This window comes from Macrobrachium nipponense, chromosome 28 (genome assembly GCF_015104395.2).
Source record: "Macrobrachium nipponense isolate FS-2020 chromosome 28, ASM1510439v2, whole genome shotgun sequence".
In the NCBI taxonomy this organism is placed as follows: domain Eukaryota; kingdom Metazoa; phylum Arthropoda; class Malacostraca; order Decapoda; family Palaemonidae; genus Macrobrachium; species Macrobrachium nipponense.
Window position 1 is genome coordinate 27,592,182 of NC_087217.1, and position 15,643 is coordinate 27,607,824.

The 15,643-nt window shown below is 35.4% G+C and overlaps 1 long non-coding RNA gene across 1 annotated transcript; it reads left to right on the forward strand.

Annotated features, from left to right (window-relative positions):
* The first annotated feature begins 6,607 nt into the window (after positions 1 to 6,607).
* On the forward strand, positions 6,608 to 15,643 carry LOC135201608 (uncharacterized). The gene is made up of 4 exons (XR_010311562.1): positions 6,608 to 6,964; positions 8,613 to 8,902; positions 9,398 to 9,625; positions 14,061 to 15,643. It is a non-coding gene; the product is annotated as an uncharacterized LOC135201608 (long non-coding RNA).

Consider the following 15,643-nt stretch of genomic DNA (forward strand, 5'->3'; position numbering starts at 1 on the left):
AGTAATTGGAATATTATCAGTTCCTTGATTTTCTGTGACTGTCTACTACTTGTTTTTTTGGAGTTTTGCGTGTTGCCTAATGTTCTTAGTCTATCGTTTTATTGGTCTCCTGGCCTTACATGTTCGTAATCTTATCATATATGAATATTTTAAACTGGTTATTCTCGTGCTAACAAACACCTTGTCATTGAATTATTGAATGCATATACGTATCAAGAATTTAGGCCTAACTAGAATCCTTAAAAGGTTTACCCTTTTTAGGCCTATAGGTTTGTGGTTTGTCTGAGATATTTTAACTAGGATTGGTTAACTTGTGATATTATATATATGTATGCATGTATGTGTATATATATATATATATACGATATATATATATAGTGTATATATATATGTATATATATAGTATATATATATATATGTATATATATATATATATGTATATATATATTATATATATATATATATATAGATATATATATATATATATATATATATATATATTTATATATATATATATATATATATATATATATACATATATCTGAATTCGAAAATGTAGATTCACCCAAGATTAGAATACTGAGAACTTTGGCTTTTTGGGTTGATACAGGTTTTAACTTTCACAATATTTGTTTAAAAATGGTTTACCGTGGTTTATTCCACGCGTGCTTTTATCCATAAAGACAAAATAAAGATAAATAAAAGAAAGAGAAAAAAATCGCCGCACAAAGTGAACGAATAAAAACATATACGTATCGCGAAATTATGAACTCAACCGTACAAAGCGTATAGTTTGTTTTCCTACTTTTGCAGTGGCTTCCGTTGTTTCGATATTTCCTAAACATTAGCGTTATCATCCTGTTCTTTTGTTATACTGCTATCATTCAATGGGTGCGCGTTATTCATGAGTATTATCGTAATAATCGGGGATTTTCGCAATCATCCGGTATTTTTTGGATCAATAGCACAACCGAGTGCAATAGCACTACCTAGTGCAGTAAGAGCTTAACTCATCGGGTAGGTCAAAATGTCTGTCGCTATTCTTAGGATTTTGTTAAAACTTTACGTCTTTTTTTTCAGCTATACAGAGTCTTTTGGTCCATACCAGTCATTTCGGACCTTATCACACCTAGGGCGAGGACCCGAGCTGGCATAAGAGAGGCTTGGTCTAAAGTATAAACCAACAGACCAGTCTTGATCGTCTAAGCCAAATTCTAAAGATTTCGGAGCGTTGGTCCTTCGGAATATCGAATTATCTAAATACTGGACCTTTTGCATATTGGACCTTCAGAACAGTAACTAGACCTTCGGAACATCGATCTTGGGTCACTGAGTAGAGATAACCTTCGTTAAATCGCTGTTCTGATAAGTAAACATGTTTTATTTATTGAAAACGAGGTTTTATGTAGTCTCCATGAGCAACGGCAGTAGTACGTGTCGCCGTGTTTCAGGCTCATTACTGTCATTATGGATATTGATTTTATCATCGTAAGTTTGTTAGGGGTTCACAAACACGCATATGAGAGAGAGAGAGAGAGAGAGAGAGAGAGAGAGAGAGAGAGAGAGAGAGAGAGAGAGAGAGATGGTGTCCATGAGTGCAGAAAAGATAGGCCTACTGTATGGTACAAAACTTACACTTGAAACCGCTTGAACAAATTAATAGAACGGCTTTACACACACACACACACACACACACACACACACACACACACACACACACACACACACACATATATATATATATATTATATTATATATATAGATATATATATATATATATGTGTGTGTGTGTGTGTGTGTGTGTGTGTGTGTGTGTGTGTGGTGTTTTGTCAACTGTTAATTTGCAAGACTTAAATTAAACCAGTCAACATATGGCAGACTTGGATGGCTGCCAACGCTGCCAAGTCAACATTTTAAAAGTCAACCAGCTATTCATGAACAAACATATTTTTTTTTTCTTTGCCAATTTGTGATTCCGATGTATTTTGAAGAAAATAGATAAACAATTGATCAACATCGTCCGCCAAATGACTTGCTTGAATGGAGAAGCTGTCTAGTTTTTTTTATTCATTTATTTTTATTTTTTTCAATTTAATGGTAGGTAGACTGTCATCAGAACCAGTCTGCTTTCGTTACTTCAAGGTCTGCTGTAAATAATTCATATTTGGAACGTTGGGACCAGTTTGTTTGCAAAAAAGTACAAAAAAAAAATTGTGAGCTAGTTTTTTTGATCAAGGATGTTATCAAATCTCATCTACAATTGTCTTATGAGAATTGGTTACCAGTTTTTCTTTTTTTTTCTTTTTTCTTATTGTCTCGCAATTTTGGCAAGTCACCTTTTCCCGGGTATATTGCTTTGTGTCATGCTGCCTCATGAGATATGGTTTCAAAGGAGAGAGAGAGAGAGAGAGAGAGAGAGAGAGACGAGAGAGACGACTTGAAGAGAGAGAGAGAGGATGAGAGAGAGAGGCCAGTTTGTCTGTCATACCCATATTAAATTGATAGTCAATTTGACGAGGTATGGTTTCAAGAGAGAGAGAGAGAGAGAGAGAGAGAGAGAGAGAGAGAGAGAGAGAGAGAGAGAGAGAGCGTGTAGCTTTTAGGAGCCAGCTTGTTTGGTTTACCCAAGACCCACTAATGTAAAATTGATAGTTTGATGAGAAATATGGCTTCATGAGAGAGAGAGAGAGAGAGAGAGAGAGAGAGAGAGAGAGAGAGAGAGAGAGAGAGAGAGAGAGAGAGAGAGAATGCATGCATGCAGCCTTCAGGCAGTCTTGCTTGTGCTCCCTATGTGAAATTGATAGTCAATAACTAATTGATTGATTAGCTATTGACTATAGCGTTACTAGAATTGCAGTTATTTGCTAAGCTGAAATTCACTCTAGTACGATGAGTTTAGAAAAGTTTATTATTATTATTTATTGTGTCAATAATATACACATTGCTTGTATTAAAAAATAAGGATTATATTTGGAATCTCCTCTGATGACAAAGAACGTGTTTTATGATCGAATTACAACACCATAAACTCTGTGAGATAAGTCTAGCGGTGTTGTTGGTTGTGAAGGCGGGAAATTGCTATTGGGTTACACGACGACTGTCACCAAAAAAGATGCCAGGAGGGATTTATTGACGTTATTTATAGCTAGGCAATGCGTACTTGAATATAATACGTAAGGATTAATATGACAAAAAGCGATTTTTTAGAATTAGATTTGGAGACAAACGATGGATTAATCTACGAGTTTCCTCAAATAAAAAGGCAAAATTTAATCCGCTGTAGAACGAGTGTTTGGTTTCGCGTCGGGTAAAACTGGATATCCAAAGCAACACTCACACCCAAGCAAGGCCCTTCTCACTTACCCCAAACTTCTCCGTTATACCCTGATACCCTGTCACAATGCCCAGCTTCTCAAGCGCCTGCGTCTACCCCATGTCTACCTCATGAGTAAACCATGCCGACCAATGTTTGCTAAACATGGCATGTACCTAAAGTCCTTTGCCCAGTATACATATCTAAGGTTTAAAAGAGGTTTTCTTGACTGTGCGTGGACGTGAAAGCTTATTAGCTATTGTTGGGTAATAAAGGTCATAATTATCAAAGGCCCCTCCATCATACTCCCATGAAGCGGTTGGTAATAGCTGCACGCCCTTTAACACCACGAGCGTGGATTTATTAAACTTAGTACCACATGCCATGCGACTAAAAGAAGCTCACATAATTGCAATTCTGTTTTTTTAAGACTTAACTGCTAGTGTTGATGACATATTTTGTTGTTTGTGTATTTCATATTACAAAGTCATTAATTAGCATATTGCACCGCCTTTATCTGAGACAAGGCCTAAGGACTTGACGAGGTAGGCTATAGGCCTAATTAGTTTGAAAAGGTCGCAGTCGCTTAGATGATAAAGATCCATTGTTGATTACACATTTTTGCTGTTTATCCAGTTAATGTTACGCAGATATTAATCAGCATATTCCATAATTTTATCTGAGGCGAAGCCAATGGAGGACTTAAGACGACAGGCCTCTAGGCCTACTGACTAATTGATTAGAAAGATGACCTGTGTTCGGTCATTGATCGAATCGTCGTTATTAATCAGAAGACCATTTCGATCAGTTGTAATCTCTCTCTCTCTCTCTCTCTCTCTCTCTCATGTGCTTGCATGCATACGTAACACACAAACACGAACCTGTGTATCTTGTATGTTAGTGTGCTCATTTGAACAAAAGATATGTAACAAGCGTGTTTGAACAAATGAGCACACATGTTTGAACAAATGAACACAATCGTATGTGTACCTATATGTCTGTCTGTTAGCATGCGTGTTTGTACGAGAAATGTGTAACAGTCGTGTGTATGTGTATCTGTCTGTCTGTCTGTCAGTGAGTATGTTTGAAGAGAAAATTCGTAACGGTCATATGTGTGCGTGTTTTTGTGTGTGTAAGTTTATGATTGTCTATCTGTTAGCGAAGTTTGAACAAGTACTGTGCAGAGATCATGTCGGTCTGTAGCGGGTACTTTGAACATAATGAGTAGTAATTATGTGTACTGAGATAAGAGCACGTGATAATCTATATTAGGTTGATAAGATAACGTAGGCCGGTTCTTGTTGCAAATTAAAATAGCAATAGGAAGAGAGAGAGAGAGAGAGAGACCTGAGGCAACTGGCAACACTTGTGACTTGAATTCAGTTGTCAGGATTGTGTAAATTGAGAGAGAGAGAGAGAGAGAGAGAGAGAGAGAGAGAGAGAGAGAGAGAGAGACCCTAGGCAAGTGGCAGCACTTGTGACTTGAATTTAGTTGTCGGGATTGTGTAAAATGTGTGTGTGTATGCGAGAGAGAGAGAGAGAGAGAGAGAGAGAGAGAGAGAGAGAGAGAGAGAGAGAGAGAGAGAGAGAGAGAGCTTTTGGGTGACGAATAAGACTGAAGTCAATTGAAGTCATCCAAAACTAATCGTCGGTAATTATTTGGTAATATACATAGGCCTAGGCTTTGGTGAACTTTTAAAAATTTAATCAATAGGTAATTTTAGTACTGGTATTTATCATTATGGACAAGTTACTGCCATGAAATTAGTGACCTTGATCTTTGACCAATGTCTCCTAAAAAGTTCATCGGATCAACAAGGTCATATGATGAACACAAATCCCAAGTTTCATCAGATTCTGATGAACAAAATCTCTCTCTCTCTCTCTCTCTCTCTCTCTCTCTCTCTCTCTCTCTCTCACACACACACACACACACACACACACACAGACCTGGCTACCATATCTCTGTCTCTCCTCTCTCATCATCTCTCGTCTCTCTCTCTCTCTACACACACACACACACACACACACACACAGACTGGCTACCATCTCTCTCTCTCTCTCTCTCTCTGCTCTCTCTCTCTCTACACACACACACACACACAAACAAACACACACAGACTTGGCTACCATATTTTGAAAATCACAAGTGTTCTCTCTCTCTCTCTCTCTCTCTCTCTCTCTCTCTCTCTCTCCACATATCTGTAAAAATGAAACAACGACCTTTTATTCGATGTATCTTTCCTACCAAGTTCTCGATGAAGAGCACCGAATATATCTTAGTACTACAATGCAATAAAAAATATATAAATGAATGAATAAATAACAAAATGTGACGTGAACGATGAATCGGGGATTTGTTTGATCTTTATCTTTTTTCGTTTTATTTCTATTTCTAATTTCAGCCTTTTGATAAACTTCTCGAACGTCATTCACGTCGGTCGAAGTTTGTGACGAACTTACAGACTTGAGGATTACGTTTTATCAAGAGAAGGAAACCCCCACACACATATCTTACGTATACATATAACTAAAGATACATACTTTTGATTTAACGCTACATACACATATACATACGTACAACCTTAGAAAGGAAAGGAAAATAAATTAAAGCAATTAGGAGTATCCATTATAAGGCCTAAATCCTTTTTTAGTCAATCTACGTCCACGAATGTATTGGAGCCGTTGTAAAGCGTAAGCAATTTTGAACTAATTTACGTCCTTAGGTGTTATCGGAGCGCACTTCAATAATACAAAGTACATATTATGGATTCATTTTATTCACTGTAAGAACAATAGAACGAAATAAGAACAATGAAACAATAGAAGAATAAGTAATATAGTAATAGAGAAGGTGTACTGGATTCAGTTTATTTGCTTTCAGCCATATGAAATAATATATATATATATATATATTATATATATATATATATATATATATATATATATATATATATAATTATATATATATATATGTGTGTGTGTGTGTGTGGTGTGTGTGTATATATATATATATATATATATATATATATATATATATATATATATTGACAAAAATCGTGAAAATTGAAATAATATTTAGGGTTAACAAGAACAAACTGAATCCAGGATATGTATTTTGTATTGTTGCAATACTTGTACCTCCATTGTTGGTACTTTTGGTAGAGGTAACAAGACTTTCGGACCATCCTGTACTTCCAAAAGTGGTAATCAGAGCCGCTGTAAAGCGTTTGAACAATTTCGAATTAATTCTTGTCCATAAGTGTATCGGAGCCGTTGTAAAGCTTGGAGCCATTTTCAACTAACCTGCGCTCATATGTGTTATCTGAGCCGCTGTAAACTTACGCCGTTTCGAACTAATTACGTCCACAGGTGTTATCTGAGCCGTTGTAAAATTTAAGCCCTTATTTTAGCTATTTTACGCCAGATGTTATCCGAGCCGTTATAAAGTGCAAACAATCAACTAATCTTACGTCCACAGGTGTAATCGGAGTCGTTTCATGGATAATCCCGACTAGCTAGTCTACAGCTACTACTACTACTACTACAATTTGACAGTTTGACGCGTGGCGGTGGGTACTGGACGTTGTACTTGTACCGGTGTATATGTAAACAGTGTTTGTGTTCAACTGGAGGCACCATTTCTAGCCTGTAAATAAATTAAAATTTAATTCTTAGTTTTGTATAGACTTCATTAATGCTTTAGGTAAACACCTATATAATCATTATCTACCTACTAGCTACCTATATATCGTAGTTGTATGGCACCTAAATAGGTAGTAGGCCAAGATTGACGTTTTGTCATCAAAATGAGATAGGCTAGGTAATATAGCCACCTATGAAAGCACCATACGAACTAAAATAAGCATGTGACGTCCTCGTAAAATACCTAGCCTATAGCTATGTTTTCAAGCCTACCTAGGAATGCCTAAGACAACAGGTTTGGCATAGCTTAGGTCTAAGTTAGCCTAAGTCTAAAAATTGATTATAATTCCAGATACTATAGGCTATATACTAGGTATAGGTATTTACAGATACGTTTAAACTAAGGACTCAATTACCACAACTTTGGACCCTGTCCTACCCTAAACGAACCTCAATCTTTTGAATGGTAGGTATGCTCAAAGATGTAGTAGGTAGTAGGCTAATTGTATTGTGGTTTCAATATTAGGTAGGCTACTAGGTAAATATCGAGTGGGGAAAGGTGGCCTTTTCTAGTGAAATGGTCGCAATTCGTTCGTTTACCCTAAGTAAAGAGTACAGCAGTACGACTGTTTAATTCAGTTGTGTATCCAAATCTTGTATCCAGGCTTCCATCTCTTTTATTTTTGTAATTACTAAGTACCTAAATAGGTAGTAGGTAGTATCTTTGTAGAAACTCAAAACTGTTTCCTAACTTTAGTATAGTAGCCTATGCTATCAGTTATGCATAGGCCTGTGTCTTACCACTTGTTATATTTGGTAATTTACACATCTGTGGCAGAATCGGTGTTAAAAAAAAAAAAGTTTTATTTACTTGACTACAGGCCACTTCTAATATGATTTTCACCCCTTGTTCTTAATTAGGATATAGTTATTTAGCCAATTTTTGTGGTAGGCCACATGGACTGTAAGGAACGTTTCTGCAAATACGACAGCCACTAGGGATTTGGGCGTCCAATGTATTTCGCTGTGTTTAGTACTGGCCCCTTGGGTTTAATTACAGTCGACCCCCCAAAAAATAAGGGTAAATTCTTGATAAGCAACCCAAATATTATAGGAAACTAATTTCCAAAGAAATAGCCGACGTGGAGTTATTGCCTAGGTCTACCCCAAAATTTTCAAGTAAAATTTTTCCACCTACTATAGTAATTCAGACTAGTGCTGAACTAGAACATTTGAAATCTTCATAAAAACAGGAAGCCAGGGTATTACAGTTTGTACTGCTTTTGAGAAAATGAGTCCTAATCAGCAGTAATCAACTCATGTGATTATACATGGATGGTACACAAAATTAAAACTCCCTTGCACTTGCACAATTTTTATTCAGAATTGTCAAGAGAGCTACACTGTGAGTTGGTGTCATGTCATTTAACCTGAAGTATTTTTAAAGGAAGAAAATTGTATATGTTATCATCATTTATATGTTATCATTTATTGCCCATCACTAATTAATGCCACTTAGATGAAAAATTATTCCTGCCCAATGAAAACCCAAGGATGCTAACCGGTGCTAGGCTAAACAGTAATTTCAAGGACATTGAGTAATTTTAACACCTTGTGTGACATATGAGTAATTTATAGTTTTTTCTCTTTTCAGCCATTATGGACGACATAGTTTTTAGGTCTGGATCCATGACAAACTTACAAATTTGTGGATTCTACTCTCCTGTGGTTGCTTGGTGCACTGCAGTGCGTGTTGATCCACCAGGTTGAGAATGGTGCCATGACCAGGGCAGTGGTTAATGACTAGGATTTACAACCACTTCTAAAAGAAGCTGCAATCGTGTAACTTAAGTTCGGTATATGTGATGTAGAGGTGCAGGTTGGAAGCACAGAATCCATCATTCAGAAATGTATTGTCCAATAATGTCAGCAGCTATGAGTAAGGTAAGAGTAAATTATATTTTATAGATTTATTTTTGGACCTATGCTTCATTGTATTCATCTGATGTTTAAAAACTTTAGGATCTTTGTGAGCATTAGATGCATATTATCAAAGTTTGCCCAGTTTGGGGTGCTGCAAATGTTTTTTTTTTTGCGCGGCTCTTAAATGTCAAGCCATCATTGAGAATTAATTGCCCTTTGGTTTATATTTTCTTGGAAAAGTGTTCTGGCTTCTTGTATAGCTTCCCTTGTTTCAAACCTGCATTAGCTGGTCAAACATAATAGTTTTTAATTAGAGTTTCTTAATTCATTGTTAGCGGGATTCTAGGTGTCACTTCCTTTTCTTTGTGTGTTGAAAGGAGTATTATATGTACTCATTAAACTTTTAAATGAGACTATCACATGTATAACTAGAATTTACCGTAATTGTGGGTCATTCTGTTTTAAACACTAACAACTTTTAGCAATACATATTAAAAAGAGTATTTTCTTTTCCAGATCAGTCATATCCTGTAGGGTCCAGTTTGATATTGACAGTTTAAAATGTATGGAACATCAACAGTACTCTTAGCCTATATATTTGGATTATGTGGCTGCCTAGATTCTCGGTTATTGATCACCTTATATATCTACAGCCTTAGTTTGGCGAACGAAGTCTTCTTAGATTTTCAAGCATCGAACATCATCTAACAGCCAAATGCATTTGGAGTGTTGGTCATCTCATTCGTAAGTGAAATTGTATTTGAAATGTTTTCATCATACAAAATGCAAACCCTTTAGTTCCTACACATACAGCATATATAAATGTTTCTCTGTGTTGGAGAAGCAGCTACTAATTAGCTGTTGAAAACTGCCATAGCTATAGCTAAATAATAGTTGTGGCCTCCTTCACTTTTTTACCTGCGGAAGGCTTTTCAGTAGTAGATTAATTTGAGTCATCAGCAGATACACATTGAATGTCCTTTAAAGTGCCAGGTCAGTGTATTCGTCATATTATTTGCCCTTTGAAGTTTGTACGTATTTGATGATTGTTATTGTGCCTTTATATACACAGTTGTCATCATTACAAAATTAGTGTTTGAATGGCTGCAAAGTGGGGTACTACTGAAAATTTTGTGCTAGATACAATTTTTCACAATGTATTCATCCATTTTGTGAATTCTCTTATTTTGAGGTTTGTGTATGTTCTTGAATGTTTTATATTCTTGAATTTGCTCATAAATTACTGATTCTGTTGTTTATTTAGTCGTCATATTGTTTTAGCTTAGATTGTTTCTTGGCAGAAGTGAGGGGACAGAATTAATTCATTCTTACCCCTCAAGTTTGTTGCTGGTGAAGGCCAGTAGGCTGGTTTAGTAACATTAAGTAATAAACAGCTCAAATATTTCATACCAGTTACATCAACCATGAAATGTTTATCGTGTAGACCAGTGTGGCAGGAGAAATCAAAGGCAGACATAAAAAACTGACAATTTTGGAGGTCCAATCCACCAAGTGCCTACTTTGGCTCAGTCCTCTCTCACAACATAAACATAAATAAGTGCAGAGTGCAACATCATGCATATGTATATTCTGAACAGAGCACATTCTGTCAATTTTAAAAGGAAACAAAAGAAATCTACTTTCAAAGTATTAAACATTACACAACACAAAAAAATTAAATTTTCTGCTTATAAAATCAATTTAAGAATTCAGGGATCCACTCTCCAGTACATACCTACTTTAGCTATGTATTCTCAGAGAATTTACTCCCTTCTTTTGTCAGTACATTAGCCAACTGTGCTTTTGAATCTCCCAAGATATTTTGAACTCTCCATTCTGAGTCAATGCTTGCAGAATATTTTTGTCAATTCTCAATTTCTATTCTGAAACATTTTAAGTCAATGGTTATCTACATAGAGTTCCACAACAGATTTCTCGTTTCATCATACAATATTTGAGGCATGTTTTCAAGATAGTAGGCCATATCCACTGCCTCAGAGTGTTTCTGCTGCAAGAGTGCTTTTCACAACCCTTCCTATTTTCTTTGACTCCCAGTATAAATGACTATTTCCATTTTTCACCCTCAAGAAGGAAAATCACAAAACCTCCATCACTACTAGATCCATCCAGGAGATTGCCATAAGAAGCATCACTGTACACAACCAACTTGTACTTAAAATATCAATCAGTCCTGGGAAGTACATACAGCTCTCAAAGGTACAGGCTTTCCTTAGACATTTCTTTGCCTCAATCAGATCTTTTACTTTAGGGTTATTTACTTACTTCTAGGTTCCAATATATCATATGACAAGTCAGGTCTTGAATTAGTGCATAACCATCCTAGTTGGCCTACTAGACTTAAAATTCTCATTCTCATCTTCATCACAATCCATATTCTTATTTAACCCTCTCTCACCACTAACATTTATAGATAACAGAGAGTTTCAATACTCATTTTGGTGAAGTGTGACACCATGCTCATTCTGTTCTGTACAATATTCAAGCCAGTATATTAGAATATAGCTTTACTTTACTCCCTAACCTGAAAATGATTTAGGATTTGGGCAGTTACTACACATTCAAATTTCTTTGTTCTCCCCCACAAGAAATCATCTACATGCACCAAAAACATGCAGCATAATTTTCATTCACAATACTGTACCAATAGAATGCTGTAGGTTCAGTTTTCACCTGACTACACCCTATCTTCAACAGGGAAGTCTCCACTGTGAGATACCATTTTCTAGGAGCATTATTAAGACCATATACGCATTTTTTTAGATTTCCATAGTAGTACATTATCATTGTAACCAACTTCAGCAGGTGGAATAAGATACTTCACGCTCAAACCGTTCACTCTGTAGGAATGCAGCCTTAATATAATTTGAATTCACTGTTCACCTTCTGGAAGACAATATACCAACAAAGGACCTTAACACTTCCATGCTAGCAGTGGGAGAATCAGACTGGATTTCTTCTTTTTCCTCAAAACCTCTGGAAACTAGCCGTGCTTTAATTTTCTTTTTCCTGTCACTATTTTCCTTTTCTGTTACAAGCCATCAAACTGACAATGCCTTTTGACCAAAGTTAGAAATTTCCTCATATACTACAAGACTTTTACAGGTTTTTAGTTCTTGTTTTGCTTTACAGTATCAAATTCCTGGTTTGTGTGTTTTTACAAGTCATTAGTATTTCACTGGGTTTCTGCAGTCCATCTTCTAAAACTGTTACCCAGTTTTCTACATCTCAGTTCCAGTGAATGCTGTTATATGTCCATCTTTAAGTTCAGTACTGCTCCAGCTACTATATTTTCCTGTATGTAGATTTCCCAGCATGGATGTGAACAGTTACTGTCTGCTATTCATCAGATACGTTTGTCAAGAATCTTATTCTCTGTCCAATCTTTGGAATACCCTGGTGGTTAAATTGTCTTCAGATGAAGTGTCCTCACCTTCCTCACCTTTGGTTTTCATTTGTTATTACACTGATGCATTTAAAAAGGTTTTCACATCAGTGCATTGATGCATTGAAAAGGTTTTCACTTGTTACATGGATGATTTTAAAAAGGTTTTCACGTCAGTGCATTGATGCATTTAAAAGTTTTCACTTGTTATTACATTGATGCATTTAAAAAGATTTTCACATCAGTGCATTGATGCATTTAAAAGGTTTTCTCTTGTTGTTACGTGGATGCATTTAAAATCGTATGATACCTTTGCTAGCTTTTACCTGTCATCTGGTAAGAGGAACAGACCATATGAAAGTGAGTGATTTTTCATTCTCTACTCTATGGATAACTGTAGTGACTGTAATTTTTGCAATTCGTTAAAATAGACGAAGTCTTTACGTGAGCCTGAAACGAGTTCAGAATTGATTTGAGGGCCTTGTTATATTAACGATTTGTAACAATGATATTGGAAACGAACATATAATCACATGTGCAGTAGAAATAATTTTCTACCTCATGACTGGGTTGAGTTCAGTACACTGGAGTAAAAGATTCAGGATGTACAATGATATGTATCAGTTTCAGTATTTTATGCCAAATTTAGTACACTCTTTAGCAGGCAGAACCCATTTGGTTTAGAGGCAAACCTATTTTGGTAGATTGTGAGAAGTTGAGGCATTTCCAGTGAAGAAAGGTTAGGTTACTTACAGAATATGTTGTTTTAGTTTAATGTATATCTTTGGATTCTTTTTATATATAGTTTTAGCAGACATATTAAAGCAAATGTTTCTGATATATTGCATTTTTCACTTATGTGAGAGTAACAAATTTACTCAAGATGAATTTCCAGTCTTTGGCATTGCTCTTAAGCTTGCTATGACTTTTTACTGAATGGGTTCCACCTACTAATACTGCAGTTGTCTGTCTATGAAATGGCGCTGTACTGCGATAGTGGCCCAACTCTGATTCATATCTTTCAAATAATTGTTAGTTTTTATGCCAGACAGTGAGAAGAACTAAAGATCTGTTAAGCTGATTGAATGCAAGGAAGGAGCTTTTGTTACAGAAATTCAATGTGTCAATTTTATTACAAGAAGCAGCATTTTATTTAAAGTACGTATACTTGTATTGCTGGGGTGATTTATGTACAGAAGTTGGTAAAGGGAAGTAAAAATGTGAGAATTCAGGTTCTCCAGAGACAAATCTTTTTATGTAGAAAAATATACATGAACTGATATTGGGAGAAGAAAGGAGATGATATTTGATTGATACTATTGTCTTGAGTTTGATAGTAGGGGACATTGTTAATTTTGGTAAAATGTTACATACAAATACCCTTGACTGAAGTACAAGTTCAGGCCTTAACTTTTCATAAATTTTATCTATTGTGAGAAAGTATAATAGTAGATGGCTCTGAGGTCTGTATTTGTATTGGGCTGAGTGTGTAGAACAACATGCTAATAAAACATTTAAAAGTGTTTGGCCACTCTTGTAGGTGAATAAAACCTTTTGTATAGTATGTTAGAAAGTTATCATGTAATTTGCAGAATGTAATTTCTTTACCGTATTGTATTACTGTATTAATTTCTTTGTTCATTTAATCATCATTTTGTTTGAAAAGTCTGGGAAATTGTGATCATTACCTTCTGAGGCTTAAGTCAAGATGAAATTTGTATTTTAAGTATTTGACTTTGCTCTTTTCTTGTATGTAAAATTTAAGTTCTCTTTCAGGTATGGTAATACCAAGTGCCAACACTCACGAGTGTCTGATCTGAGGAGGATGTGAGGCGATTTTAATGAGCAAGGTTTCCAGCTGGAGGAATCGAGACGAGTTCCGTCACTCCCAGTGGCTGACCTAATGGGATGGTTTTATTTGGCAAGTTCTCCCTGCTTGGATTCCAACGTAGCATATCTGATGGTCATTACATGGTACATTTCTTCACTTTTGGAAATGTTAGTTTGGTATTTGGTCCTATGTTTGGGTACTGTAAGCTTTTTGTCACCTGGATAATTTCCAGTAGGTTAACAGTTATAGATAATTCATCTAAAATAGCTTGATAACTTAATCTGGGTATATAGAAATTGTGGTAGCTTATTTTACTTAGCAGTCTTTTAAATTCTTCACATTTAAAAATGTCCTGGATATAATCTTGAACAGGAGGACTTGAAAAGTTTGCTGTGACAACCAATTTAGAATTTTCTAGTTCCATGTAGCTAACTTAGAACAAGGTTGCATAGTTTTAATTTGTATTAAATTTACCTCAGAGAAAATCTGTGGCTCATTGATTTCATAATAATCCCGACAAGAGCATTAACTGATGTAAAATGCATTGGTCTACTTTAGTGTAAAGTACCTGGATAATATTGCTTAAATATTATTAATGTAAAGTACCTGGATATTATTGCTTATATATATTAGTAGTAGTATGTAATTTGTTTTGCCAAAGCATTACAGATACACTGTGTGACAAAACTCCCATAATGTAGTATGTAACCTAATCTCCGATAATGTAGTATGTAATCCAATTGTTAAGTTTATTTAAATAATTTTTCATTTAAATTTAAGATTTTATTTTTTTTTATTTTACCCATTGATATTGGAAGAATAAACTCTATGGCCCCATCCCCAAGTGCAGAAATATCTGAACAATTTTTAAGATGAAATTTTTAAGGTATTGTTGAAATCTTCAGACTTAAGTATTGCAGCCATTACTTATTAGGAATCTCGTTATCGTTTTAAAAAAGTATTGGTCATTACTTTTTAGGAATTTCAAGTTTTAAGCATACAGGCAGAAGCAGAACAAAAGAAATTACTAGACTGCTATTCCAGTTACTTTAAAGCATGTGTGATAGGCTGATTTATAGGGTGGGTGAATATTTGTAGCATTTTTAGTATGTAGGCTGAGTGATTGTGATTGATACTTAGTATGTGAAGATTAATGAACTGTGTTCTAAACTGTTAATACAGAAATCTGTAATTGAACTAGCTGGAAGTTATTGCAGGGTCAAAACTTCTCTATAAGCTCACTGCCCCACATACCAAACTAAATGTTCCATTAAGAAGGTAGTACAACACAGTACCTAAACATTTAGGATACTGTATTTGTCAACTAATATATATGGTTTTGGTAACAGGATTGCTTGTGAACTGGTTCCAACCATATGTCCTCCTTAGGTCAGATGAAGTATTGTTTTTCTGCCATACTCTTAATCTCAAGTGATGAGACATCTATTCTAGGACAAGAGCACTAAAAATGGGCAGTAGCAATGTCAAGTGAAATTTACTTGAGGAAAAATAAATTAAAAATTTGTTA